At 44.8% G+C, this 27,680-nt stretch overlaps 1 protein-coding gene across 1 annotated transcript in view; it reads left to right on the top strand.

Annotated features, from left to right (window-relative positions):
* The first annotated feature begins 1,302 nt into the window (after positions 1–1,302).
* Positions 1,303–27,680, top strand: part of RAB14 (RAB14, member RAS oncogene family) — a 39,569-nt gene continuing 13,191 nt past the window's right edge. Inside the window, exon 1 of the mRNA XM_035113408.2 lies at positions 1,303–1,725. The gene's annotated coding sequence lies outside the window, so the exon portion shown is untranslated. The remainder of the gene's footprint in view (positions 1,726–27,680) is intronic.

Raw genomic sequence — 27,680 nt, 5'->3', positions numbered from 1 at the left:
TGATGTTTCCTATTTTGGATTAATGACGATATACACAAGAAGGTAATGGATGGAAGATAGAGGGCCCTGTGTGAGGGACAGGGTAGAAAGGATATGTGAAGGTGGGAGGCTGGGGTGAAAAGGGGGAAGCTCCCAAATGGGGAGTGTGAGCACTCACCCTTCTCGTGTGGAATAAAAGTTAAGACACAGCCTTGATAGAGGGCTTTGTATTCTACTTCGTCATCATCATATTTCTCTTCTTCTCTCTTTTCTCTCTGCTTTATTTTAATTTAGATTAGTTTGGCGTTAATTGTATTCTCTGTTGAAAACTTTCAATTAAAAAAAAATTGATTTTTTTTTTAAAAGCTGCATTCTTAGGTTGATGTGCAGACCAGTGAGGGTGGGGGTGTCTGCACATGATTCCTGTACTGTAATATGATTTGTTTCCCTGCAATGAACTCCTGTTCACTGAATATGTGATTTTATAATTGTTACAGCATTGCTGTGATTTGGAGTTGTTACAAGCATTGCTGCAATTGTTTTATTGCGTTGGGTCACCTTTTGATCTTATACTTTTTACTGATATGCTGCTTTATAGTCATCTTCTCGTTTCTTTATAAAATGATTATCAATTAATGTTGAAATAACCTCTGGTTGAAAACGCATGTGCGTTTTAAGGCCGAAATTCAACCTGTAAAGCTGGCACAGGAAAAAGTTTAACCCGTTGAATTCCTGCCTACTGGGCCTCCAAGTCCAGTGCGTGAGTAGAAATGTGTCAGTTCTTATAGGGGAGGGGCTCCTCCTCCCCCCCACAGTCGAGGAGGATGATTTTGGGGCGTGTGTGTTTGCGGAGGCTGATGGGTCGGGATGTGACCAGCGAGAGGAGCCAACGAGCTCTATAGCGCAGCCTTCGCTGACGAGCCGATTTAGGTCTAAGATGCGCCCGGCCACTTCGCGCGTCGTTCGTAAGAGCGCATGCTCCCAAACAATGAAAGAAAAATCCTCCCAAAGGAAACACCGAGACTCTCCTATCATTTTGTTTTTTTAATGCGTGCGCGCAGGCACTTGGCTGTGCGCACGCGCACCCGTCGCGCCTCCCCGAAGGTCAATCTTTCTTTCTCCCAAAAAAACACCACACCCCTTTTCCCGCTCCGCCTCTTCTCCCCCGGCTACTTCGGTGATTGGTCCCTTTCCTGGTTATCACTGTCAACGGAACTCTTTTTTTTAAAATAACTCCTCTCATTTTTATTTTCTGGGTTGGCATCAGTCGCCCGCCTGTACTATTTCCGCCTCCTCCCCTGCCCTGCTTGAGTGAGGCGATTTTGTGCGGGTGTGTGGGGTCGGTTTTTTTGCGACAGGACGTTGCGGCTCTTCTTCCCACCGCCCCCTCCCCTCCCTCCGTTAGTGGGCGGGGAAACCCCGTGTAAGGGGTGGCCGCCATCTTGGATAGAGTGTGTTATGCGAGCGGATTGAAAGGAGAAGAGGAGGGGCAGTGGCAAGTGGCAGTAACAGCAGCGAGGGACGAGTGGGGGTGGGGGAAAAGAAAGAAAGGAGAGGAGCTCGCTGCGCGCGCGCAAACACAAACCCCCACCTCCCCACCCACAATACCCAGAGCACGCGTAAGGCGGTGGTGGGGCCGGCGCCAGACCGAGTCTCGAACCCGGAACGAGAAGGGGAGGAGACCTCCCTTGTTGCTGCCGCCACAGCCGGAACCAAGCTGCCCAGTCACCAGTCCCTCGGACCCAGGTAGGTTTGTCGAGGCCTAGCCGGGTTTCAAGGCCCAGCGCGGGGTTGCCTGGCAACCGGAGGCGGGATGGGGGGGACGCACATAAGCAACTTGACCCCTCCCTCTTTTTCCTGGGTGGTGGTGAAGGGGGGCGGGGGGGTCTTTTGAGGGAAGGGTCTTGAGGGCGGCTAGGCCTCCTCCTCCTCCTCCTTTGTATTGCGTGTTAGACGCCTGCGGGTGCCCAGGCCTCCCCTCCCTGTTTACCGCTTTGCAGGTGGGCCCACCACACCCTGCTCCAGAGCAAGAGGAAAGGGGGAGGCCTCCACCCGTGCAAAACCGCCCCTCACGTTTGCCTCCCTTGGAGATGTGCCCTTTTCCTCTCTAACTTGTTTGGGCTTTTACTGTCCAGTGGGATTGAAAGACTTCCCGCCCCCGGGCCTACCTGTGCATGTTTATTCGGGTGTTGCTCTTGCACGGGTGTTGCCCTCCCGGATAGGGTGGGCTGGATCCGGACTTGGTCATGTTCAGAGTAAACCCCACCATAATCCTGCGGGGCTTCAGCATCGTTGATTTCAATTGCCAGCTTGAGTACGATAGGCCTGAGTTAGGGGGAGGATGTGAAGAAAGAGCCCTGCTGGATGAGGCCAAGGGAGGCCTATGTAGCCCAGCCTCTCCTTCTCACAGGGTATAAGGGGATGCTTCTGGGAAGCCTACAAGCAGAGTCCGAGTGCAACAGCCCTCATTCCCTCTTGTCATCCCCAGCAACTGGTGTTCAGAAGCATACTTGCTCCCAAGAGTAGGAAAGGAACATAGCCATTGATAATCCTACCTTTCATAAATGTGCCTAATCCTCTTTTAAAGCCAACTCAAGAGGCCACCACTACCTCTTGAGGTGAGAATTCCATAGTTCAGCTCTGGGCTGTGTGAAGAAATGATTTTGTTCTGCTCTGTCTGGACTTTCCCAATACTTAAGTTCTAGTATTTTAAGAGAGGGCGAAAGACTTCCTCTCTATCCGTTTTCTCCACCTCAGCCTTTGTAAGGAGTGAAGATGCATATCCCACTGGGCTCAATGAGCCTTCTCTCCCCACACCTCTGTGCAAAAATAAAATAAAATAAGGGTTGCAGCCTAACATGGCCACTCCTGGCTTTAACATTCTAAATGTTCCTCTGTGTGGTTTTTGCCTCTTCCATTACACAAATTCTAAGTTGTTGAGCTATGTATCTCAAACATTGATAAGTGCCTTGTAGAGTGAATACTGCTGCTACTTGGGAGTGTGGTGCTCGCCTGCGTATATTGGTGGATGGTCTTTATTCCCATGGAATCTAGGTGTATTGTTAAGTGTAACTGCCCTATTAGAGGGTGGAATATGTTTGCATGTAGCTTATATAGGCCTATTTTCTTGCAGGTGGCAAGGAGGGAAAATATAGGAAAGTGGGTGGCAGAAAGAGAGAGAGAAAGGAGTATCCCCACCAATCTTTTCTTTTTGTTGTGGCCTGTTTTGGCTCTGGGTTTACCAATTGCCATTGTACAGGCTCTGGAAGATTACTTCTGAGCACTTCACAGAAAAAAGGTTGCTCAACTTTTTCTTATTTGAATTCTTTATGTGGGTCTTGAGGTCAGCCCATCTCTAAGTCTAAGGGGATAATATGACAAAAATCCAGTAGATGTGTATCTGATTTGTATGCAGATTAATGATAGGTGCTTATTTCTATAACAATTTTGTTATATGGACCTGTAAGTGCCAGGGTGTGTCTGAGGCACACAATGCTTGAAAAGGCATTGTGGAAAGGCCTGTTATGCAAATGCGTAAGACAGGCATTGCAAACATTGCATTCTGTTTGTATGTGTGTGTGTTTCATGCATGATGTTTTAATACATGGTGATAGTCTCTGTGATAATGAGAAAAGCTTGTGTGCCTTTAACTTGCACATTTGTACAGTTATATGCGCTCGGAATCTATTATGCTGGGAAACATGTGCAAATTTCCCTTGTTTGTTATCTAGACACCCTGCGTATCCATGCACACATACACACAATTTATAGCTGTGTAAAAGTACTCATTATGTGCTAGTTGTATTATGCTGGCATACAACACAGTGGAGAATGTGCAATTTATTTGTGGCTTGAATAACAAACAGAAAATGTCTGAGATAGCATGCTTGGGCTGCAGTCCTATACCCACTTACCTGGGAGTAAGCCCAAATGAACTTAATTGGAATAGATTTGCATAGAATTGAACTGTTCAATTTGGTGCTGAACTTAAAAGGATACCAAGTGGCAGTATGTGCATCATTTACTAGTGCTCTAATGTTCAGTTTAGGTGGTGCAATGCTTACTATATAATTAACTGTAGTAGTACTTCCTCAGTAAGAGAAATAGCAGATTATGTGCTTCTGTTTCTTAATGTGTAGGATGAACTGGGTGCATTCCTCCCTCTCTCATACTGTATGTAAACATTAGATCCTTAATGAGGGATAGGCTGTGCTTGTTTATACACTCACTTTTTCCTATGAGCATTCAGGGTGAATGTAAGTAAGCCTTTAATATGTACACTTTATGTTGAAATTGACATGGCAGTTGGCCTTTGCTAATAATGAAAAGCAATAATTATCTCTTCATATTAGAGAGCAAATATTTGCTTTATGGTTTTGTATAGTTAGAAAAAGAGTTTAATGTTGCATGGGGAAATCCTGGAATATATTTTCTCCCTATCAGCAGGGTCTTTTAGAAAGCTCCATAGAAGGGAACTCACTAAAAAGTTTGATTTATGGTTGCTAAGGCATCCCCTCTATGTGGGACAAGAAGCTACAGTTAGAACTGGATATGGAACAACTGATTGGTTCAAAATTGGGAAAGGAGTACGACAAGGTTGTATATTGTCTCCCTGCTTATTTAACTTATATGCAGAATTCATCATGCGAAAGGCTGGACTAGATGAATCCCAAGCCGGAATTAAGATTGCCGGAAGAAATATCAACAACCTCAGATATGCAGATGACACAATCTTGATGGCAGAAAACGAGGAGGAATTAAAGAACCTTTTAATGAGGGTGAAAGAGGAGAGCGCAAAATATGGTCTGAAGCTCAACATCAAAAAAACCAAGATCATGGCCACTGGTCCCATCACCTCCTGGCAAATAGAAGGGGAAGAAATGGAGGCAGTGAGAGATTTTACTTTCTTGGGCTCCTTGATCACTGCAGATGGTGACAGCAGTCACGAAATTAAAAGACGCCTGCTTCTTGGGAGAAAAGCAATGACAAACCTAGACAGCATCTTAAAAAGCAGAGACATCACCTTGCCGACAAAGGTCCGTATAGTTAAAGCTATGGTTTTCCCAGTAGTGATGTATGGAAGTGAGAGCTGGACCATAAAGAAGGCTGATCGCCGAAGAATTGGTGCTTTTGAATTATGGTGCTGGAGGAGACTCTTGAGAGTCCCATGGACTGCTAGAAGATCAAACCTATCCATTCTTAAGGAAATCAGCCCTAAGTGCTCCCTGGAAGAACAGATCGTGAAGCTGAGGCTCCAATACTTTGGCCACCTCATGAGAAGAGAAGAATCCTTGGAAAAGACCCTGATGTTGGGAAAGATTGAGGGCACTAGGAGAAGGGGAAGACAGAGGACAAGATGGTTGGACAGTGTTCTCGAAGCTATGAACATGAGTTTGACCAAACTGCGGGAGGCAGTGGAAGACAGGAGTGCCTGGCGTGCTATGGTCCATGGGGTCACGAAGAGTCGGACACGACTAAACGACTAAACAACAACAACAAGGCATCCCCATTTACCCTGCTTACATGTAGTTTTTTTCTTCTTCCACTGAAATGGCTGCTTTCTAATGAAAAACTCAAAAGAAATCTCATTGAACTCGGATTCTAAGAAATCATGCTCATGTGAAATCTTTTAAGTTAGTTTCAGGAACCTCAACGAACACAAAAAAAGAAACAAACAAGAATTGTCATCTGTGCATCCTAGATGTGTGTGTATCCTGGAGTGAGACTGTGTGTTTGTGTGAGAATAGCTTCCCCCTGTATTTGCCTTTCCATGGGAGATCGGCCTTAAACTGCATTTTAGGGAAACCATGTCAGACGCAATTGCTTGTGCCTCCATCTTGATGTCTGCTTAGAAATGGAAATGACTGCATGTATTTTAATTTAGTTGGTAATGAGCGTCTTGATTTGCACACAACACTAAGCCATAGTTTATTAAACTCTGATTTATTAAACCATGGCTTAGCAATGGTCTGCCAATTAACTACAAGTTGAAGCCTTTATTTGTTATTGGCTTACAAACCTAATGTTAGGTGTGAACAGCAGGATTTTTTTTGTCCATTCCACGCTAGCTAAAGGCATGAGGTAAGAGCAGTGGTAAGCCATGGTTTGTTCAATCATCTGTGGGACAACTCGTGGTTAACTTGTTTTGTTAGCTAAGGCGTTAGTGAACCGTGGCTTAGCATTATGTACAAACGTGGCCAGTGCTAGAGAGTTCATATTTTTTCCTATGCTGAGGTATGTGCTTTGGATTCATAACATTTATACTGGATCATAAACTTTCTAAAAGGACAGTAGTGCTGTTACCACAGTGGCCCTGCTTTTATACAGAGTTCTAATCCAAGACTGCTTTTTAAGCACAATTGAGAGTAAATTACACTGAGCCAGTGTTAGAAACTGAGATATGAAAGCTAGGAGCTAAATGGCACCTTAAACCTTGATTATGGGCGCAAGAAGAGTTTGGATTTGATATCCCGCTTTATCACTACCCTGAGGAGTCTCAAAGCGGCTAACCTTCTTCTTTTCCCTTCCTCCCCCACAACAAACACTCTGTGAGGTGAGTGAGGCTGAGAGACTTCAGAGAAGTGTGACTAGCCCAAGGTCACCCAGCAGCTGCATGTGGAGGAGCGGAGACACAAACCCAGTTACCCAGATTATGAGTCCACCGCTCTTAACCACTGCACCACACTGGCTCTCAACAGCAGAATGTCTAGGCGCACTTTTTTTATAACAAGAACACGAAGCTGAAAATGAATGAGTGGCTGGAAGTGGGGAAGCAGAAAAGGTCCTCCTTTCCTTTCACTCTGCAAACAAACCCTGGATTCTCTCTATACCTCCTTTCCTTCATAAAAATATATCTTTTTGGCACCACAATTAAAACATATTAAATGCCTATACAACTGATGGCAGAGACACCCACCTTGAGTGTCTAGTTCACAAACCTAAGACTTAAGGGTCCTTCAATGATCCCACTCCAAAATTTGTTTTGATTTTAAGCATCACTGTTAAAGTCTGAGGCAGATAACACTTTAATATGCACTACTTAAATTATAACTAACTGGCTAGTATATTTCAAATTAAATGTTTTACTTGGGAGGAAGCCCCATTGAACTTGGTTGGGATTTACTTCTGAGTAACAGTGGCAATTTTAATCTGAAATCTTAGGCGCAGTACTGCACCCAGAACTCAGAAACTGCTCGTGTTCATGAAAGTCTCTTGTCACAAAATACGCCTAGAACAATGGGAGTTTAGAACACTGCAGCCATTTCAGTGGAAGAAAAAAAACTGCATGTAAGCTGCATTGAGCTAGGTAGGACTTGAATAAGAATAGAGCTGCAAGTTGATTTAAGAGTATAAAGGTAAAGAGACCCCTGACCATTAGGTCCAGTCGTGGCCGACTGGGGTTGCGTGCTCATCTCGCATTATTGGCCGAGGGAGCCGGCGTATAGCTTCCAGGTCATGTGGCCAGCATGACAAAGCCGCTTCTGGCAAACCAGAGCAGCACACGGAAACGCCGTTTACCTTCCCGCTGTAGAGGTTCCTATTTATCTACTTGCACTTTGACGTGCTTTCGAACTGCTAGGTTGGCAGGAGCTGGGACCAAGCAACAGGAGCTCACCCCGTCACAGGGATTCAAACCGCCGACCTTCTGATCAGCAAGCCCTAGGCTCAGTGGTTTAAGCTACTGCGCCACCTGGGTCCCTGATTTAAGAGTATAGGAAAACATTATTTCAAGTAATACTTGCTGCTTGAAATTTCTTAAGTTACACATTGGCCACACCCTAAGCTGCAGTTTAATGTAAAACTATGTATTGTCCTGTGCCACTTCCATCACACAGGTGGAAGGTTCATATGCTGGAATGCTCCTTCACATGCACCTATTCTTTCTCCCCTTCCCCTTTCCCATTGAAAAATAGCATGTCCTCTCCCAAAGTGGTTTAATGTGGACACAGGTTTTACAGTCTCAAAGAGAACAATGTCTGTGATGTATGCACATGTTGCCAGAATCTTCTGCCAAACAGAATGCAACAGATGAATGTATTCTTTCCTGAGGTGTAAGTCAGTCAAAACATACTTGCACGCTGTGGGAATCTTAATTCACATTTCTTCAACAGCTCTGATGTGTGTATCATAGAATCATAGAGTTGGAAGAGACCACAAGGGCCATCCAGTCCAACCCCCTGCCAAGCAGGAAACACCATCAAAGCATTCCTGACAGATGGCTGTCAAGCCTCCGCTTAAAGACCTCCAAAGGAGGAGACTCCACCACACTCCTTGGCAGCAAATTCCACTGTTGAACAATCCTAATGTCAGGAAGTTCTTCCTAATGTTTAGGTGGAATCTTCTTTCTTGTAGCTTGAATCCATTGCTCCGTGTTCGCTTCTCTGGAGCAGCAGAAAACAACCTTTCTCCCTCTTCTATATGACATCCTTTAATATATTTGAACATGGCTATCATGACACCCTTTAACCTTCTCTTCTCCAGGCTAAACATACCCAGCTCCCTAAGCCATTCCTCATAAGGCATTGTTTCCAGGCCTTTGACCATTTTGGTTGCCCTCCTCTGGACACGTTCCAGCTTGTCAGTATCCTCCTTGAACTGTGGTACCCAGAACTGGACACAGGTCTGGTACTATTACTTCCCTTGTTCTAGATCAGGCATCCCCAAACTTCGGCCCTCCAGATGTTTTGGACTACAATTCCCATCATCCCTGACCACTGTTCCTGTTAGCAAGGGATCATCGGAATTGTAGGCCAAAACATCTGGAGAGCTGCAGTTTAGGGATGCCAGATCTAGATGCTATACTCCTATTGATGCAGCCCAGAATTGCATTGGCTTTTTTAGCTGCTGCATCACACTGTTGGCTCATGTCAAGTTTGTGGTCTACTAAGACTCCTAGATCCTTTTCACATGTACTGCTCTCAAGCCAAGTGTCACCCATCCTGTATTTGTGCCTTTCATATTTTTTTTGCCCAAGTGTAGGGCAATTTCTCTCTGTTAAAATTCATCTTGTTTTCTTTGGCCCAGTTGTTTCATATATATTCAGAATATATACAGCTCCTTTCAACCACTTGTCAAAGATAGTGGGAGTTGTAATCCCACAATGTCTTGAAGGGCTACAGTTTACTTGTGTGTGTGTACAAGTGTGCTCTTCTCCAGGAGTTAATGACTTGATTTGGATTTCATGGTAAACCCTGAAAGGGTTTGTGCATTCTTGCTGCAACTGCAGGGAGGAGCTTTCACTTCCGTTTTTGATTAACCACAGTTTAGAGTCCAAACTCTAAATGGTGGTTAACCTTAACTGTGATTTGTTGGAACTACAAGTGAGTTTCATAAACAACATTTTGATGTTGGCTTGTTACAAATAAATCATAGTTAATCTGGTTGCATTTGGGAGACAAATGTTAAGCTGTGCTTAATTAAAAGAAAATGGAAGTGAAAGCTTCCAGTTTATTCATTGTAGCTGTGCTAGAGGGGGAAATGCAGGAACCTAAGCTTGTTCCTGTTGCAATAATAATTATATCCTGACAACCTAAAGTAGCCAAAAAAATAAAAAAATAAAAATGCCACTGTATTTATTAGCAGCCATAAGGGTACAGCACCAGGTAATAGTTAAAAATCACCTTAGATCATGGATATGTTCCTCAAAATTCCTCAGTACAGTAATTATAACAGTCACGACTACAGTTTTTGCTCATTATAAGGCTGTGGTCATAGTAAAATCCCCTTGAATTCAATGGGTTTCAGTCCTATTTGGTCAGGTAAGAATCCCCAGTAATGTTAACTGGGATAAAAAATTGGACATGTTTGAGGCCTTTGTTACACATTCATTCAGTATTTGCTTTGTTTTGCAGTATTTGTTAATGACTGACCTGGAAACAAAAGTAGGCTATTGATTTAGCCTATTAACTGAGGGTGGCTCCTTTGAAGAGGGATAGTGTTACTGTTGGTAATTAAAGGATGACCACTAGGATTGCTTTATAAGGTAAAGGTAAAGGGACACCTGACCATTAGGTCCAGTCGTTACCGACTCTGGGGTTGCGGCGCTCATGTTTAAAAGACAATCTTATGTATGAAACTGAATAGTGGCCCAAAGATCAATTAATGCAGATGTTCCTAAATTGTGGCTTATGAGCTTCATTCAGGTGGTCTGTGAATGTTCATAGTGATTTTCAGTTTTATTTTTATTGTTTCTTATATTGTATTTTTTGTTACAGGTAGGTAGCTGTGTTGGTCTGAGTCGAAGCAAAATAAAAAAATTCCTTCAGTAGCACCTTAAAGACCAACTAAGTTTATATTTTGGTATGAGCTTTCGTGTGCATGCACACTTCTTCAGATACACTGTATTTTTTGTGTTACAATTTAAATTCTGTGGAATTTCAGTTCTCATACAATAAAATGCAATACAGTAGTACCTCTACTTATGAATGTTTCTACTTATGAATGGAGCTCTGTCTGCCATCTTGGATGCGGTTTAGATAGGATTTTTTCTACTTACGATTGGGATTCAACTTACAATTTTTTTCTACTTAACAATGTGCGTTTGGAACGCATTAAATTCGTAAGTAGAGGTACCACTGTATAAGAAATGAAAATAAAAAATCAATTGAAAACCATACAGCATCTAACACAACACATTAAAATTGTTACAATGTACATAAAAATCATTAAATGGTCTGCCAAGACCCTCGGCCATTTTCAAGAGGTCCATGGGGGAAACAAGTTTGGGAGCTCCTGATTTAGTGCTTATGAGTGCAACTCAGAAGCAAAAAGGTGTAGGTATGTATGAAACAGAAGATGCTTTTGAAGATTTTTCCTGTACCAAGTTATTTTGATAATCTTCAGAGTTGGTGTTTATTTGTCTTGTGAGTGACTGCTGCAAAAAGTTAACAAAACCAAGTGTCATATGATACTCCCAATACGGACTGGCCTCAGTTGGTGTCATTCATAAATACAGCAGACTGTCATGTGTAGCAATAAAACACTGACTTCGCTGTGGTATAGTGCTCATGCTCTTCAGTGCAAAATTGATGAATTCAAATCAGGTGATGGAACAGGATCTTTTGCTTAGTAGCTGAAGTTTGCTCTTGGGGGAATGTCTGAGTAGAAATTGAGGATGACATAAGAGCAAACTTTGAAGTTGCTGGTTTATCATAGCTATACAGTGGTACCTTGGTTCTCAAATGCCTTGGTTCCCAAACACCAAAAACCTGGAAGTAATTGTTCTGGTTTTCAAACGTTTTCCGGAATTTGAATGTCCGATGTGGCTTTCGACTATTGTTTCCGGGGTACTTGCACCACTCAGAAGTGCACCTTGGTTTTCGAACATTTCGGAAGTCAAATGGACTTCTGGGATGGATTAAGTTTGGTGATTTTGTTTTTGCTATTTATTTTGCATTTTTGGTTTTGAGGCTTTTTTGGTTAATTTGTTTTTGTGACTGTGTGGAAACCAGTTCAGCTACTGATTAATTAATTAATTGTGTGACTGTCAAAATGAATAAAAGCCCCCCATCCAAACAATGACTTATCATCAGTGCAGGTAAGGAAAAAAAGTAATTTTACTTTTTATCATCTGCAATGCTTCCTTATTTATTTTATAGTACAATACATTGATTTTTGCTTTCATTTTATGGATCAGTGGTCTCGTTAGATAGTAAAATTCATGTTAAAGGGCTGTTTTAGGGGTTGTTTTTAAAAGTCTGGAACGGATTAATCCGTTTTGCATTACTTTCTATGGGAAAGCGTGCCTTGGTTTTGGAACGGACTTCCGGAACAGATTAAGTTTGAGAACCAAGGTACCACTGTAAGTGATCCAGCAGTTGTACATTCTAGTATTATGTCTATGAGAGGGTATCCCATTTTAAATTATTGCTGGTACCTTCTTCCAGCATTCTAAACTCCGAGAAAAGGACCCCTTTCTGCCTCTCCACTTCCAGCCACTCTGAAGACTGTAAAAGAGACCCTCTTAAGAATATTAGGGGGGCTGGCAGGGGAAGCATGGCTTTGCTTTTTGCAGTCTTCAGATGAGGACTAGATTATGTGAAAAATGAATATAAGATTTTAGCTGCAGTTCATTCATTTTCAGCTTTGTATTCTTGTTATAAAAAAGTACACCTAGACGTTTCATTGGTGTGCATATAACCTAGGTTTAAGGTGCCATTAGCTCCTAGCTTTCAGTTTCTAACACTGCTACTTCATTCTTTTTTTCCTTAACAGTCCGCAGCAAAGGAGATACTGCATTCTCCTTGGACAATTTTAAACTTATTTCAGCAATACATTATACTGGGAGGGGGAGAGCTTACTTATCTTACTCATAGATCTTTTATTGCTGTAGCTCACATGAATGTGCTCCCCATGGTGACATTAGCGACAATTGAAGTTTGCCAGGGTTTCCCCTTCCTTCCACTCACAGTTGTGGTTAATTCTTTTATGGGGGGGGGGATGAAATGGATGGCATGTTTAGGTGAGGGTGAAGTGTCTGGTGGCTTCTTCCACCCAAATTGTATCCTTATCTCCCCCCAAAGGAGCCTTGATTGACCCCCTACCCCTTCCGCAACCCCTTCTCCAGTAAGAGAGGGATACAGGTGGTATAGCGAAGGGTGGGGGGAAGATAGAGAAATAGAGGGAATTGTGGGGTCACAGTGCTTTTTCTCTGCTCTAATCCTAACCATGCCTACTCATGGTTAGGATTAACAAAGTCCTATTAAACATGGTATGGCTTAATCCCATGTAAATGGGATCAGGTTGGCAGCCTGGAGTGCCTTTTCCCAGCTAGCCTGCCTCCATGTCTAATCGCTATTGGAAGATGCTTGCAGGATGGGGGCAGAAAAGATGGTCAGTAGGCTTTGGTTCACGGTATTCTCTTCTCCCCTGCCCCACCCCAACATGAGTCTTTTTAGCATACACACTCTACTGCTGTCTCTATAGGAGAACGTTGAGGGGTGGGCAGGGGTGGCATATAATGCTTGAAGTACATCATAGCTGAGAAGTGATGGGTTGCATTTTGAGAGCTCCCTCCCCCAACTTAGATTCCAGATTATCCTCCATGTCCCCCCTCTTTCCACAACCAGAGTTTTCTATGGAGTAATTTACTTGATTTCTGTGGGGAGCTACTGGGGTGGCAGCTGCTTTTCAGCCTGCAATCATGTGATATTGACGTGTGTGTGTGTGTGTGTGTGTGTGTGTGTGTGTGTGTGTATGTGTAGCCCCTTTTCCAGGCCCTGATTCTGCGGGGCCCCCCCTCTGAATCTGGAATGCATAGCAGTTCTTCTCCCTGCAGCTTTGGTTCAGCAGCAGAGCATCTGCTTTGCATGCAAAAGGTCCAAGGTTCAATCCCCAGTGGCATTTACAGGTGGGGGCAGGGAAGGTCCCCTTCCTGAAACCCTGGAGAGCTGCTGCCAGCCTATGCAGATGATACTGGGATTGATTGATCAGTGGTATGAACTCGGGCAGCTCCCTGTGTTCCCTTTACATTAATTACATTTTTGCTGGCCCCCTTCAATAAAAAACTAAGAAAATTACGGCTGGATCTGGCCAAAGGCCATCTAACATTTATGCAGGAGTTAAAGGGTTGGGGGCAGATGGGTTGAAATAGCTCCTAACCCTTGTTCAGTGGTTCCTCTAACCCAGGGGTCAGCAACCTTTTTCAGCCATAGGCCGGTCCACCGTCCTTCAGACCATGTGGTGGGCCGGACTATATTTTTTTTGGGGGGGAGAACGAATTCCTACAAATAACCCAGAGATGCATCTATATACAGTGGTACCTCGGTTTATGAACACAATTGGTTCCGAAAGTCTGTTCATAAACTGAAGCGTTCATAAACTGAAGCGAACTTTCCCATTGAAAGTAATGGAAAATGAATTAATCCGTTCCAGACGGTCCGCGGTGTTCATAAACTGAAGCGTTCATAAACTGAAGCGAACTTTCCCATTGAAAGTAATGGAAAGTGGATTAATTCGTTCCAGATGGGTCCGCGGAGTACTTAAACTGAAGCGTTCATAAACTGAAGCATGGGTGTAATTGGTTCCGGAAGTCTGTTCATAAACTGAAGCGTTCATAAACTGAAGCGAACTTTCCCATTGAAAGTAATGAAAAATGAATTAATCCGTTCCAGATGGGTCCGCGGTGTTCATAAACCGAAAATTCATAAACCGAGGTGTTCATAAACCGAGGTTCCACTGTATATAAAAATGTAAAAATCTTGAAATTGCTGGCCGCTATGTTCTCCGTAACCGCTTGACCGATTGTCCTGAAATTTTGACACAGCGATCCAGGCCACTCCCCAAGGGTTGTAGGGGACATGAAAAACCTCAAATCACACACCTCGGCAGGATTTGACCTGCTTTTCCACCAAGTCAAACAGCGCCCTCAAGTGGAATTCCTCCCACAGTACACCCCTTCCCTTCCTGAGAAATCTAAGCCACACCCACAAACCAAATGACATCATCATCAACCAAGCAACTGAAAACCAAGGCGGCCATTATCAGACCAACCACTAGGCTTTTGTTTTATGTAGGCCCCTGACAGGCCCCGGGGGGGGAACCCACAACAACGCACTTGGGGGCACGGCAAGGGGTTTTTTACTTTGCCATTTTAGCACCACTATCCCCCCCCCAAAAAACCAACATTTCCAAGTGGAGGTCGGGGCCTGCCTGGGGGGAGGGGGTTGGCACAGGCTGCAGCATGGCCTTTGATTTATGTAGGCCCCTGCATGGCAAGGGGTTTTTACTTTACCATTTAGCAACACTACCCCCCCCCAAATCCACAAGACAACAAAAATAAATACCATCCTTCAAAACCGGTCATGGAGGGGGGGGGACAAACAGAATAGATCATGGATTGGGACACGTGGGGGCAGTCACAGGGATTAGTCACAACGTCTGACGTAGTCAAAACAAAATAAAAAAATTCCTTCCAGCAGCACCTTAGTTTGTCTTTAAGGTGCTGCTGGAAGGAATATTTTTATTTTGTTTCAACTGAAAACAGGCCTTTTCCAGCAACAAGGTCCAATGAATAGAAGGCAGGGGTACGTAATGGGTCAGAACAGGGTGGGGGGGAGACACAGGGATGAAACCTGCCCTCTCCACAGTATCTCAACTTAGGGGGACTCTGAGGCTCAGGGGGATCTGAAGGGGGGGCTATTACCCTCCATTTCACATATACTACGACTAAATGCAACCCTCTGCGTCTTTTTTTTAAAAAACAACAACCATGCACTTTCTCTCCCCAGTTTAAGTCCTCAGATATTTGCAATGCCCAATTCCAACCCCCTCGATTTACAATCCCCTACCTTCCCCTTGCCACTTCCTGGGTTTTTTATGGAACTGAACAACTTGGTTGCTTCAGAACGCACCTTCTGTTGCCAGGCCCTTGCAGGGCCAGACAGAGGCCGGGGCCAGGTAGATAATGTGACCCTGTTTTTAACCCTTTTGTTACTTTTTTCCATTTTACTGATTGTGAATATGCTGACCGAGGCCCCCTTTGGATTCGGAGGCCCGTGCCAAGTGGCCCATATGATCCCCCTCCTTCTGTCTGGGCCTGTCTGTTGCTACAGGGCTGTGGGGCTTCGCTATTTGACACCCCCCCCCCGGTTGGGATTCTTTAAGTAGTTCTCTGTGTCCCAGGGCGCATCATCTACTCATGTAAAAATATGCTGATTCCCGGACCGTCCGCGGGCCGGATTGAGAAGGCGATTGGGCCCCATCCGGCCCACGGGCCTTCGGTTGCCTACCCCTGCTCTAACCTCACATTGGAGCTGTGGGGAGGCTACAGAGTAACATTTGGGGGGCAGAATTAAGGGTGCTGCTATGGCTCAGCATCTGTTGCGAGCTTTATTGGTTGGGAGCTGCCTTCCCCTTGGAGGCTCCCTGCTCCCTGCCCAAGCTAAGTTAGTCTTGTGCTGCCCTGTGGCATGGAGTTCCAGAGGTGAACTCTGTGTCCAAAATTCCCTGTTGCACCTCACTGAGTTCTACACTACTCCACAAACCACCTGATTTGATCAGTATTCTCTCTCTCTGCCATGCTGCTGAGCAAATCACCTGGTCTGGTATCATGGCACCAAAAAGAAAAGAAAAAAGGTGCCTAGACATTTTGTTTTCATGCCCACAACATAGTGCTACATAATTAAATTTCCTTTCTTTGAGGGGAAACTACCGCAGAGACCGTAAAATCACAACATTGAGGTAACCCTAAATACCATTGTCCTGTGCTCCACTAGCATGTAGCATCACTCTTATTTAGAATATAGGGCTACATTAAGCATTGCTTCCATGTTGGCAAAAACCCTACCATTCATTTTGACTACTTGTAAGTAGCTTATGCTGTTTCAGACATGGTGGTAGTGGCTGCTCTGATAGAGGCCTTAATTATTTCTGAGTAGATGATTGGTGCTGATAAGCCAGCCTGGCACTGACCAGCTGTTTAGCGCTAAACTTACATCAAACCCACCTAATAATGTGCTGGCTGGAGCTGATGGGAGTTGTAGTTCAAAATGTCTGAATGGTGTCTGGCTGGTGAAGGTTGTAATGAGCCTAGGAATGAAAGCAGAAGGCCCTGATAAGCACTGTTCTCCCTCAGGCAGTTGGTACTGTTGATTTCATGGTATAGATTGGGAGAGGATTTGTCTAAAGAAAAGTCAAAAGTGCTATTGGCTGCTCATAAAATCATGTTTAGTGTAGCATTTAAACTAAATATCAGGGCTGGGCAATATCTGCTTTCCAACATTGTAATAGATCGCCAGCTAAACTTTGTGATATGGTGGGTACATTATGATGTTGGAAAGGAGGCGGGGAGGAAGAAGGCAGTTGCTGGCCATGGAGATAATTAGCATCACTGTGTGCATCTTCTTCCTGGGAGGGCAGATGGGTGGTACTGCCCCAGGCAGAGCACATCAACTGAGGCACCACATGCCATGGCAGTGTGAAGCTGCCAGCCTCCCTGGAACCGCCAGCTGTGGCTTGCCCTGACAATATTCTCTTTCTGTACAAGTGGTGGCTACTGGAAGCCACCATTCTGCATGGCATAAGTAGAAAAGGGAGTAGGCAGCTTGCCAGCGCTCATACAGGCAGAGAAATAAACGGAGGGGCTGGCTGGCTGGCAAGCCACACTCCTGAGGCTGGTGGCTGGGCTGCAAAGGGAGGGTTGGAGGGAGTGGGCGAGCATCATGCACCCTGATTGAAGTGCACTATGCTGGCTGCGAGTGGGCCCAGGGATTCATGATACTTTGCCTGGTTGGAAATTCTGAAATTGCTCTTGCAATTTTAACTTCAAACTGGTTTCAGGCAATGTATCAATACATCACCCAGATCTACTAAATATTGCTGAAAAGTGCACCACATCATTCCGACATCATTCCTCTAATTACAGCTCCTGCTATTATTGGTAGTGGATAAACCAAGTATTACTAGAATGTAATCACTAGCATTGAAGTGAAGCATAGACCTGGAGATGTAGAATATGGAAGAGCAATTGTAGAAACATGACTGAACTATTCAGGGGGAGTTTGGGACACTAGCAGAATACTTGTAGACTCAAAAGTGATTCAGAAATAAGAGCCCAAGTTTAGTGTATTTTTTTAAAGCACTTTTTTGTCCAAGGATTTCTAAATGCTTTTTAAGCCGAACACAATTGTGCTTCACAGTAGGATTGTAAGAAGCCCTCTTTATAAAATTCATTCGGGTCTAATTCAAAATCCTGTTTTCAGGTTTGAACACAGCTATTGTTTCTGCTGCAGGTATCAAACTGAGTTTCACTTGGAGCTAGTGCTCTCCAGCAGAGAGAAACTGAATAAAACATGGGGATCTAGAAACCAGAAGTAGGGAAGGGGGAAGGGCAGCAAACTGGAGATGTTTTGGTCAGCCTTTTTACTTCCCTTACCAGTACTTTACTCTCTTAATTTCTAAAAATGAATGCTATGTGAAGGGGCTGGGAAAAGATGAGATGTGTATGGGAGCATAATGTGAAGTAGATATTCTTTTGCAATTAATTTGTTCTGAGTTCCTATTTCCCTGGGCTGATGTAGCACCATGGCCTGAGAGCATGAGATAGAAGATAGGAAGTTCCCAGACCAGCCATAAACTTACCAGGTGGCCTTAGGCAGCGCTGTCTCTTATTCTGTTGGAGGGATAGGGGAATAATAGTTGTAAGGAATCCTCAGAGAATGCAGAAAGTTGTATGTGAGGGTGATTAGGCTCCTCAAGATCCTCTGCAGAAAGGAAGATGCTAGGAAATGTAGCCTAAATGTTGGAATGTTTCTTGCTGGCAAGTTCCCTTGGATTTCAGAACAGGGTTCTGAAATGGATCAGCCATCCAATCCCAGCAGAAGTGGAGAAGCAGTCATTAAAGGGACCCCTGACCATTAGGTCCAGTCGTGACTGACTCTAGGGTTGTGGCACTCATCTCACGTTATTGGCCGAGGGAGCCGGCGTACAGCTTCCAGGTCATGTGGCCAGCATGACTAAGCCACTTCTGGCGAACCAGAGCAGCACACGGAAACGCCGTTTACCTTCCTGCTGTAGCAGTACCTATTTATCTACTTGCACTTTGAGGTGCTTTCGAACTGCTAGGTTGGCAGGAGCAGGGACCGAGCAACGGGAGCTCACCCCGTCGCGGGGATTCGAATCGCTGATTGGCAAACCCTAGCTCTGTGGTTTAACCCACAGCGCCACCCACGTCCCATTAGTGCATGCAAAAAAAGAGGAATGGAATTTTGCAGTGTGGAGCCTGTGCTGAGTGTACTGCAGAATTGGGCATCCATGTCATCTCAGTTTTCCTTTTTTAATTTTTTTTAAAAAGATTCTTTCTAAAAAGCACCTAGCTTCACAATCCTATCAGTGTCAGAAAGCTGGGCCAGAAGAAGGTTACCAGTGGTCCAGGGGAGGACTCTTGCCTTCTGTTGGACATAGAATGTAGTACAGTACTAGTTTTACCTTTGACTCCCCTACAGGGGAAATGAGCTTATGACCAAGCATTGTTATTTGTTCTTCCCTGTGAAATAGTAGCAGTATAGTAAAATAGATATATGTAAATTGGACAATTTCTGCTAAGCTAAATACTTTTTTTGTGTGTGGCACAGCTCTTAAACTCCCTTGGGCACTCTGCATAGCTGGTCAGCATCTAATCCCTGATGTCAACATATTCTTTAGCAGGCTCATCTGATCCTAAATCTCTGAAGTGCCTTATTAAGGTGGCAGATTTGCTTATGTTCTAAAATAGGTTTTCCATTTTATGTTGTCATAAAATGGGATTGTATATTTGAGTGTAGCTCAGTTGCCCAAGAGTGGAGTGTACGGTAGATATTTGCATACAAAGCACCCACTACAGTTTAAATACTTAGTGGACTTGGTATTGTTTTCAAACAACCTTAACCTAGTGTTCAGTATGGTAATCCTAGCTCTGGGGCAATGTTTTGTTAATTCAGCATTATACAAAAACTGTCTTACATTGTATACCATAGATAGTATATTTGTATGCATTTCAGCCAAAGGTCCACATTCCCTTCTGGGCAACTTTCCAGAGGCCACACACCAGTGGTGCGTGGGACCAGAGGTAGAGGTGGGCAGAGCAACAAATGTAAATTTTACTTTTGTACAGAAGGCTGGTTCACATTGCCACACCCTCTATCCTTCATTCAGGCAAGGAAAAGGGCTGATCAGAGTTCAAGGACACACTCCACCGAGGCAAAAATACTCGGGGAGAGAGTGCAGCAAACAGGGACCAGTGAGGGATGTTGCCTTGGAAAAGTGGGTGTGGCTGGGAGGGAATGTGGCCAGGTAGAGAGACTAGAGGATTGCATTTAACAACAACAACAACAACAACAACAACAACAACAACAACAACAACAACATTATTGTTATTTATACCCCGCCCATCTGGCTGGGTTTCCCCAGCCACACTGGGCAGCTTCCAGGAAAATATTAAAATACAACAATTCATCCAATATTAAAAGCTTCATCTTCTAAAAGTCAGATAGTTGTTTATTTGTTTGACGTCTGATGGGAGGGCATTCCACAGGGCAGGCGCCAACTACCGAGAAGGCCCTCTGCCTGGTTCCCTGTAACTTCGCTTCTCGCAGTGAGGGAACCGCCAGAAGGCCCTTGATGCTGGACCTCAGTGTCCGGGCTGAACCATGGGGATGGAGATGCTCCTGGTACCCAGACCTGAGGTTCCTCATCCCTGACTTGGCGGCTTTGAGATGGCAAGTATCTAAATATTCAAAATTATTTTTAACATGTTAAGGAACTGCTAATGACTACTATTGAACATATGTATTAAAGCATATGAAGGGTAAATGATTGTGCACCATGGTATCAATGGGCATGGTGCTTTAGAGCAGCATAAGCAAAAAAAAAAGTTTCTGCTGTTAACCAGAAGGTTGGTGGTTCAAGCCTACCCAGCGGCAACTGGGCAGGGTTGGACCAGATGACCCTTGGGATCCCTTCCATTTCGGAAAACTGTCTGGATACAGCCTGCATTTGCAAGCTGTGGGTGGCTTTTCGGAGACAGAGAGGCAGCAGGAGACCTGAATGAATCCTTGAAGTGTATATAGGTAGATTGCATTGCAGGATAGACTTGCATTGAAAGCTTTGCCCTTTTTCTAGGCAAAAAGCACCTTGGAAAACATCTGTTCTTCCCGAGGTTTGGAATCTGGCTGTCCTATCCTAGCCTTAATTCTAAACACTTTGCATTTGTCATATTCATAGCAATTAGTCACTAACATGTGCAGCCTTTATTAAGTCCTAGAGTTGGGTAAATGCTCTTGATGCTCAAGCATGCTTTCAGTTTCATGGTCTTGGAAAGTCTGCAGTATCTGGGTGTGTTCACTGTGGAAAAAGCTCTCATGACATTGTGTGCTGGAGGAAGAACGAGTTAACAAAGCTGAAGTAGGTTTTTGAAATAAAGGTGTTTGTGGATATGGTAACTTCTGCAAGGGATCTGGTGGAGGAAATGCTGCAAGCTTTGAAATATCACTGAGCTCTCTAGGGACTAGAATTTCCTTGCTCATTATAAGATAGGATTTTTGTAACAGGATTTTTGTATACATTGAAGATGGGGAGATAAGATGCACTATAAATTTAAACTCCACTGTCCCTGGGCAGGATAATTCCTGTTCTTCACCAGCCTTCTCTGATTTCACTCATTGGCTAAAATCACTGACAGGCGGAAACAGCCAGGCTGGCTCATTTCACAGAAATTTCTTAGAAGGATGCCTGCACATATTGCTTTATAACTTTCTAAGAAGGTTAGGTGCTTTTTTTAAAAAAAATGAAAGCTCCAAGCCTGGAGCCCCCAATGAAGGTCTTCATGGTCACCAGGTTGGCAACCCCAGTTTTAAGTGGATATGCTGTCAGAGATTGAACATTGGACCTTCTAAACTGCACTCCCAATCCTTCTACCCTTTGACCCTCCCATGAGCTTCTTCCCCAGTTCCCCTGAGCTCTGCTGCTCCATTCTTTGTCCCTTGCCTGTTTTGTTGCCCTTCATCATATCCAGTGTGGCACTGATACCACCAAGGTTGAAGGTTCGATCCCCATATGGGACAGCTGCATATTCCTGCATTGCAGGGGATTGGACTAGATAGATGATCCTCAAGGTACTTTCCAGCTCTACAATTCCAGGATTCTATGAAACAATGGAAGCATTACCATGGGAAAAGAGCTTTCATGCATTTGGCTTGTGTCATAATTAATAAATTTGAATCAAAGCTGTGGAGAATCTTAGCTTCCCACTTAGCTGTGGGTGGGAAGTGCTTTTCTACAACTTGGGAGATGTCTTGTAGATGATGTGAAGAAAATAGACAACAACTTACTTTTAACATAAGGGGGGAAATTAGCAGTTGCTTTTCCTCACATTGCTTGTCTCAACATGGGATGTCCTCTTATTTGGCAAGCAAATAGCCTACAGTGGTACCTCGGGTTTACAAACGCTTCAGGTTACAGACTCCGCTAACCCAGAAATAGTATCTTGGGTTAAGAACTTTGCTTCAGGATGAGAACAGAAATTGTGCTCTGGCGGTGCGGCGGCAGCAGGAGGCCCCATTAGCTAAAGTGGTGCTTCAGGTTAAGAACAGTTTTAGGTTAAGAACAGACCTCCGGAACGAATTACGTTCTTAACCAGAGGTACCACTGTAAAGGAATTTGTTCCAGCTATCTTGCAGAAACCTAGTACTTCTGGGTCAGTCCCTGGATGGGAGACTGCCTGGGAACTCCTTTAAGTTCCATAGTGGATAGACAGTAAGCTTAGAAACACAATAAGTATATTTGTGGCCTAAATTATGTATTTATTTCATAATACTTGTATACTGCTTGATTGCAATGAAACTTCAAAGCACTTTGCAAAACAAATAGGTAAATAAACCCAACTTTGATGTAGCATCCCCACATGGTCACCTGAGGCATGCTGTATTCATACAGGTGACTAGGTCAGTGGCCATTGAAAGCTTACACTTGTTAAATATTTGTGGTGCTCTGAATTATTGTTGGAGCAGGCCTAGGGAGAAATCTTAGGCTTTGGAAGCTTGGTGCAGGCTCCTTGAGGCAGGGTATCTTTACCAGTTGTGTATGCTACATCAATAAGGAATGCAAGCATAAGGTGACCTGTTGTATAATCCTATGCTAATCACATGTGTTTAAAGTACATCCCTTAAATTTCATTAGAATGTAGTTTCATGTATGCCTTTGATTCGCACTCTTGGTCCAAAACCTCAATATTTGTATTCGGTCCAGTGTTAGCATACATTGTTAGAGTAGCACCTTTCAAATTACCAGTAATCAAGACTCAAGTCCATTAATTTCAACAGGTCTCCTCTACATAGAACTTTGTTGGATGCCAATCATTTGAGTCGTCGTATTTTTTAAAATAGAATTGTATATTCTCCTTCCAAAGATGACACAAAGCAACACCCAATAAATACTTAGTTTGAAGGCTTGCAACAATGGCTGAACCTAGCCAAGGGAAACATGACAAAGATAATTAAGGCAACAAAGGAAATCTGATGGCTTTTGCTGCAGTTGTGAACAGGGAGGATGCATCCCTGTGGAGCAGGGGTCAGCAAACTTTTTCAGGCGGGGGGCCGGTCCACTGTCCCTCAGACCTTGTGGGGGGTCGGACTATATATATTTTTTTGGGGGGGGGAATGAACGAATTCCTATGCCCCACAAATAACTCAGAGATGCATTTTAAATAAAAGGACACATTCTACTCATGTAAAAACTGCTGATTCCCAGACCGTCCACAGGCCGGATTTAGAAGGCAATTGGGCCGCATCCAGCCCCCGGGCCTTAGTTTGGGGACCCCTGCTGTGGAGCATCTCAAGTTCCTGAGCTTTAAGTGGCCCAGGAGAGAAGCAGCCTGAAGAAACGGGTGATCCACACTTACGCACAAACATTAAATATTACCACAAACTGCACGCACTATTAAATATTGCCACAAACTGCATGCACTATCTGCCTTCTCAGATTTGTAGTGGGGAAAAGTAAATGACAATTATGGGGTTTGCCTCTGTTCACACCAATGTACAGGTATGCATATCTCCTTATTAGCTAATGAGCTGTTGCTATTAGTGAGTCACATGAACGTGGGATGCAGTTTGATGTTTCTCTTCAATCAGTATCAAGGCTATGGAGATGGCTGGTTGAACTTGTGCTTCTCTAGCAATGAGGCTGTGTTGTTAGGGATGTGCAATATTTTTCATTTGAAAACTATGGTATGGACTTCCTAAAATGTAAGAAAAGGCTACTAACAATTTCCCAGGCATTCCTGGTTGGCTCTTTTAAGCTACCAAACACCAAGACACACACCCCTGCTTTCCAAGAGCAGCTATTGTGATCTAATTTCATTACAGAATAGATGCGAGATTTGCAAGCTCTTCTGGTACCCTGCATGAGTTGTGTAGCTGCTTCACTCTTCACTCTTGGTAGAACTGCAGTTAGACCTGCAATTGTAAATAAGTGCAGTATAAAATGGGCAGTGAAATTCCTTGTATAAGAAGAATCTCACTTGGGGAATCTTAAATGTGGCTTGTTTTTTATTTTCTACCTCTTCTGGATTTCAGATCATCCATTTAAGCAATTATGTATGTGGGGTACATTGATGTTTCAGAAGCACCACATTTCTGTTCTTGCTCACTACATGCATTCTGTAAAAAAAAAAGATTACATTAAATTTCACAGGGTGGCTGGTCATGGGGAAAATCTGTTATACACTGAAGTGTCATTTCATGAAGAGAATGTTCAAGAGTGGAGTGCATGGCAACTCTGTTCACTGTATTAAGATGACCACTTTTGATTAGAATTGTTTGATTCAAATTGTAGAGCATCTCATTTATGCTAGCTCTTGATTCTTTGTGGAAATAGTTCCCTCATTCTTCTGCATGTGAGGGACAAGTGAATAGTAGTACTTAGTTGGATACAACTCCTTGGTTGCTACACTGGGATAGTCTAGTTAGTCCTCTACTATGGCTTTTTGAAGGAATCCTTAAATATAAATTTTGTACAGAAAGGCTATTTGTGGCTAAGTAGATAAATAGATTCAGTTTACAAAAGAAGCAGTTAGAAAAGCATCCAGTAATCTCACTGATTCAAGTAACCTCTCTGTGGGTATTTAAAATAATGAATTCTCAGGTGTTCCTCTCCTCTCTATAAGGAGACTAGGGAATACTTCAATGCAGAGAAGTTTCTAATAGGCTAAGCAAAGCCAGAAGATGTTCATCCACTCATGAGTAAAAGGTACGTTAGGGGCAGCCATGTTAGGTCTATACCGTGTTTCCCCTTTTTTAATACGTAGTCAGAAAGTAAGCCATGGCAGCATTTTTTAGGAGTTGCTATATACAAGACACCCCCCAAAAATAAGACATACCTCTCATACTGTGTACAGCGAGACCGCCGAGCGCCCCAGCCAGCCAGCGGAACCCAGCCAGCCAGCGGAGCCTGGAACCGGCTGCTGCCGGAACTGGCGGCTACAGAGTGGAGTGCTCCGCAGCGCCCCGCAGCACCAGGCGGCGCGCCCAGCCAGCGGCCTGGCCTCTTCCTGGACCAGCCGAGGAGGCCTGCCGCCCCGCCGCCGGAACAGGCGACTGCAGAGTGGAGCGCTCTGCAGCGCCGAGTGCTCGGAACATCCAGCAGCGCCCAGCCAGAGCGGTGAGGCAGAGCGGCGGCCGGAGGCCCGCTGGCCCTTCCGTACCACTGGAACGTTGTGGGCCGCATGGCCCGAGGTAGAGCGGCGGCAGGAGCCCTGCTGGCCCTGCCATGGTGATGGGCGGCGGCGGGAGACCTGCTGGCCCCTTCCGCGCCGCCGGAACGTTGTGGGCTGCATGGCCCGAGGCAGAGCGGCGGCGGGAGCCCCGCTGGCCCTGCCAGAGTGACGGGCGGCGGCGGGAGATCTGCTGGCCCCTTCTGCGCCGCCGGAACTTTGTGGGCCGCATGGCCCAAGGCATAGCAGTGGCGGGAGGCCCGCAGGCCCTTCCGCGGCGGCGGGAGCGCTGCTGGCCCCTTCCGCGCCGCCGGAGTGTCATGGGCTGCATCGCCCGCCGGCGGAATTTTGTGGGCAGGGAAGCGGGAGGTAGGCAGGCGGGCTGGGTGATGGGCCCATGGCTGCGCTCGGCGGGACCGGTAGTGGGCTCAACGCTGGTCTGCGCCGGCCTGCGCCAGGGGCTTTGGCTCTGTCCGCTGCCGGCGCACGGCACCTCGTCGTGGCCGGGATCTGGGTCCTGGTTGTGTGAGTGCCCTCCTCTCCCATAGCAGCGCCCGGGAAGAGGCTGCCTCTGAACATGCACAGAGAGACACCCCCTTCCCACCCCTGCTAGTCCAGTGCCGGGGAAAAGGTGTCTTGGAAAGCCGGGTTGGGTTTATAGCTCCGGATGGGGTCGGTCTCTGAGCACGCACAAAGTGCCTCCCTCGCCGCTCCCTTTGCACTTTTTTCCTTGTCTCTTTTTAAAAGAAGTTGCTCTCCAGGGTGGGTCCATAATAAAAACCTAATAAAAAATTAAGACATCCCCTGAAAATAAGACACCTTGTGTTTTTTTTGAGGAAAAAAAGTTATAAGACGGTGTCTTCAAAAAGGGGAAACACAGTAGCTATCTTGGTAGTGAAGCTGTGGGTCTCTGGTAGCAGTCTAAAAAAAGTCTATAGGCAGCTATTATACTTTTAGTTGGCTACTATTAAGGGATATAAAGGTAAAGGTAAAGAAACCCCTGACCATTAGGTCCAGTTGTGACTGACTCTGGGGTTGCAGCACTCATCTCGCGTTATTGGCCGAGGGAGGTGGTGTACAGCTTCCAGGTCATGTGGCCAGCATGACAAAGCTGCTTCTGGCAAACCAGAGCAGCACATGGAAACGCTGTTTACCTTCCCACTGTAGCGGTACCTATTTATCTACTTGCACTTTGACGTGCTTTTGAACTGTTAGGTTGGCAGGAGCTGGGACCGAGCAACGGGAGCTCACCCTGTCGTGGGGATTCGAACTGCCGACCACCTGATCAGCAAGCCCTAGGCTCTGTGGTTTAACCCACAGCGCCACCTGCATCCCATTAAGGGATATAGTGCCTTGTAAAATAGCTGTTTATTTGGTTGCCTGTGGTGTTAAAAAGTTGCTTCGATGTGGCTGGGCTGTGAGAAGCTTTTGAAAAAGTTATCTCTCACGTAGTTTATAAGTGCCTACCATAGAGATGTTTAGACGGTCAAGTTGGTAAATATTCTGGATTATTCGCAAAGCTGCTACAGTTGTATAGGCTAAATACTAAATGTGCAGAGTAGAATCGAGACTGGAGTAAAATGTAGTGTGCAGCATCTATGGCATGCTGTGGATCAACTTTTTAAAAAATAATGTGCAGAACAGTGCAGAACACCTTATGTTCGGAAATAATGGTGGTGGAAGTCTGTGCCATCACTGTGGATGACTTGAGGTTTGCTTCTTGGAAATGGAAGATGGAGCAGTGATGACAGAGAAAATGTCTACCATTTTGTTTGTGAAATATCATTACAGCTTGGAAGTGACTGTTCATCCTGCCTCTGATAGGCAGATGCTAGCAGGCTGTGCTGAGTGACTGTTCATGTCCTTGTTACCTTTTGTGCAGCCCGGGTCTTCAAAGCATTGAGTGCTGTAGTATTGCTGGGGCTGTTACTGATTGTTCAGAAGCTTTAACTGTTCAGAATAAATAAGTGTTGCACTGTTAGTGTTCCCCCCCCCAAGGGGTTACCTCACAACTGTGGATCCCAAGTGTCCCTTGCAACTTTGGGTTTTGCAAGAAACAGCGGCACAAACAAGCTGCATTGCCCCAGTCCACGAGCCTGGGTGAAACCGCTTCAGCTCTTGAGGTGAGAGCTGAGGAAGTTTTACCCGGTGTCTTGCAGGTAGAGGCCAATGCATATTGTTTTTTCATTGTTGTGGTATATCGCCAAACCGCGATGTTTGGCTGGCGATACACCGCAATGTTGAAAAGCTGATATTGCCTAGCTCTACCGCCCGATCCCCATGACTTCTCCTTCTCTCATCCCCATGCCTGATCTCCAATTTTAGACATTGTGATATTTCAGAATATTGTGATGTTTAACTGCTGATATATCATCATAATGAAAACCAGACATCGCTTGGACCTAGTCTGCTTTTTAGTATACATAAAATCATTTGCTTATTAGGGGCTACCCCACATTTTGTTCAAAACATTGCTTTGCAGAGGTAACTGCCATAGAGTTTTCAAAATCTTCAAAAG

Source organism: Zootoca vivipara, chromosome Z (genome assembly GCF_963506605.1).
Source record: "Zootoca vivipara chromosome Z, rZooViv1.1, whole genome shotgun sequence".
Classification (NCBI taxonomy): domain Eukaryota; kingdom Metazoa; phylum Chordata; class Lepidosauria; order Squamata; family Lacertidae; genus Zootoca; species Zootoca vivipara.
The sequence above is the reverse complement of the archived record's forward strand: the minus strand, read 5'-3'. Positions and strand labels throughout refer to the sequence as shown.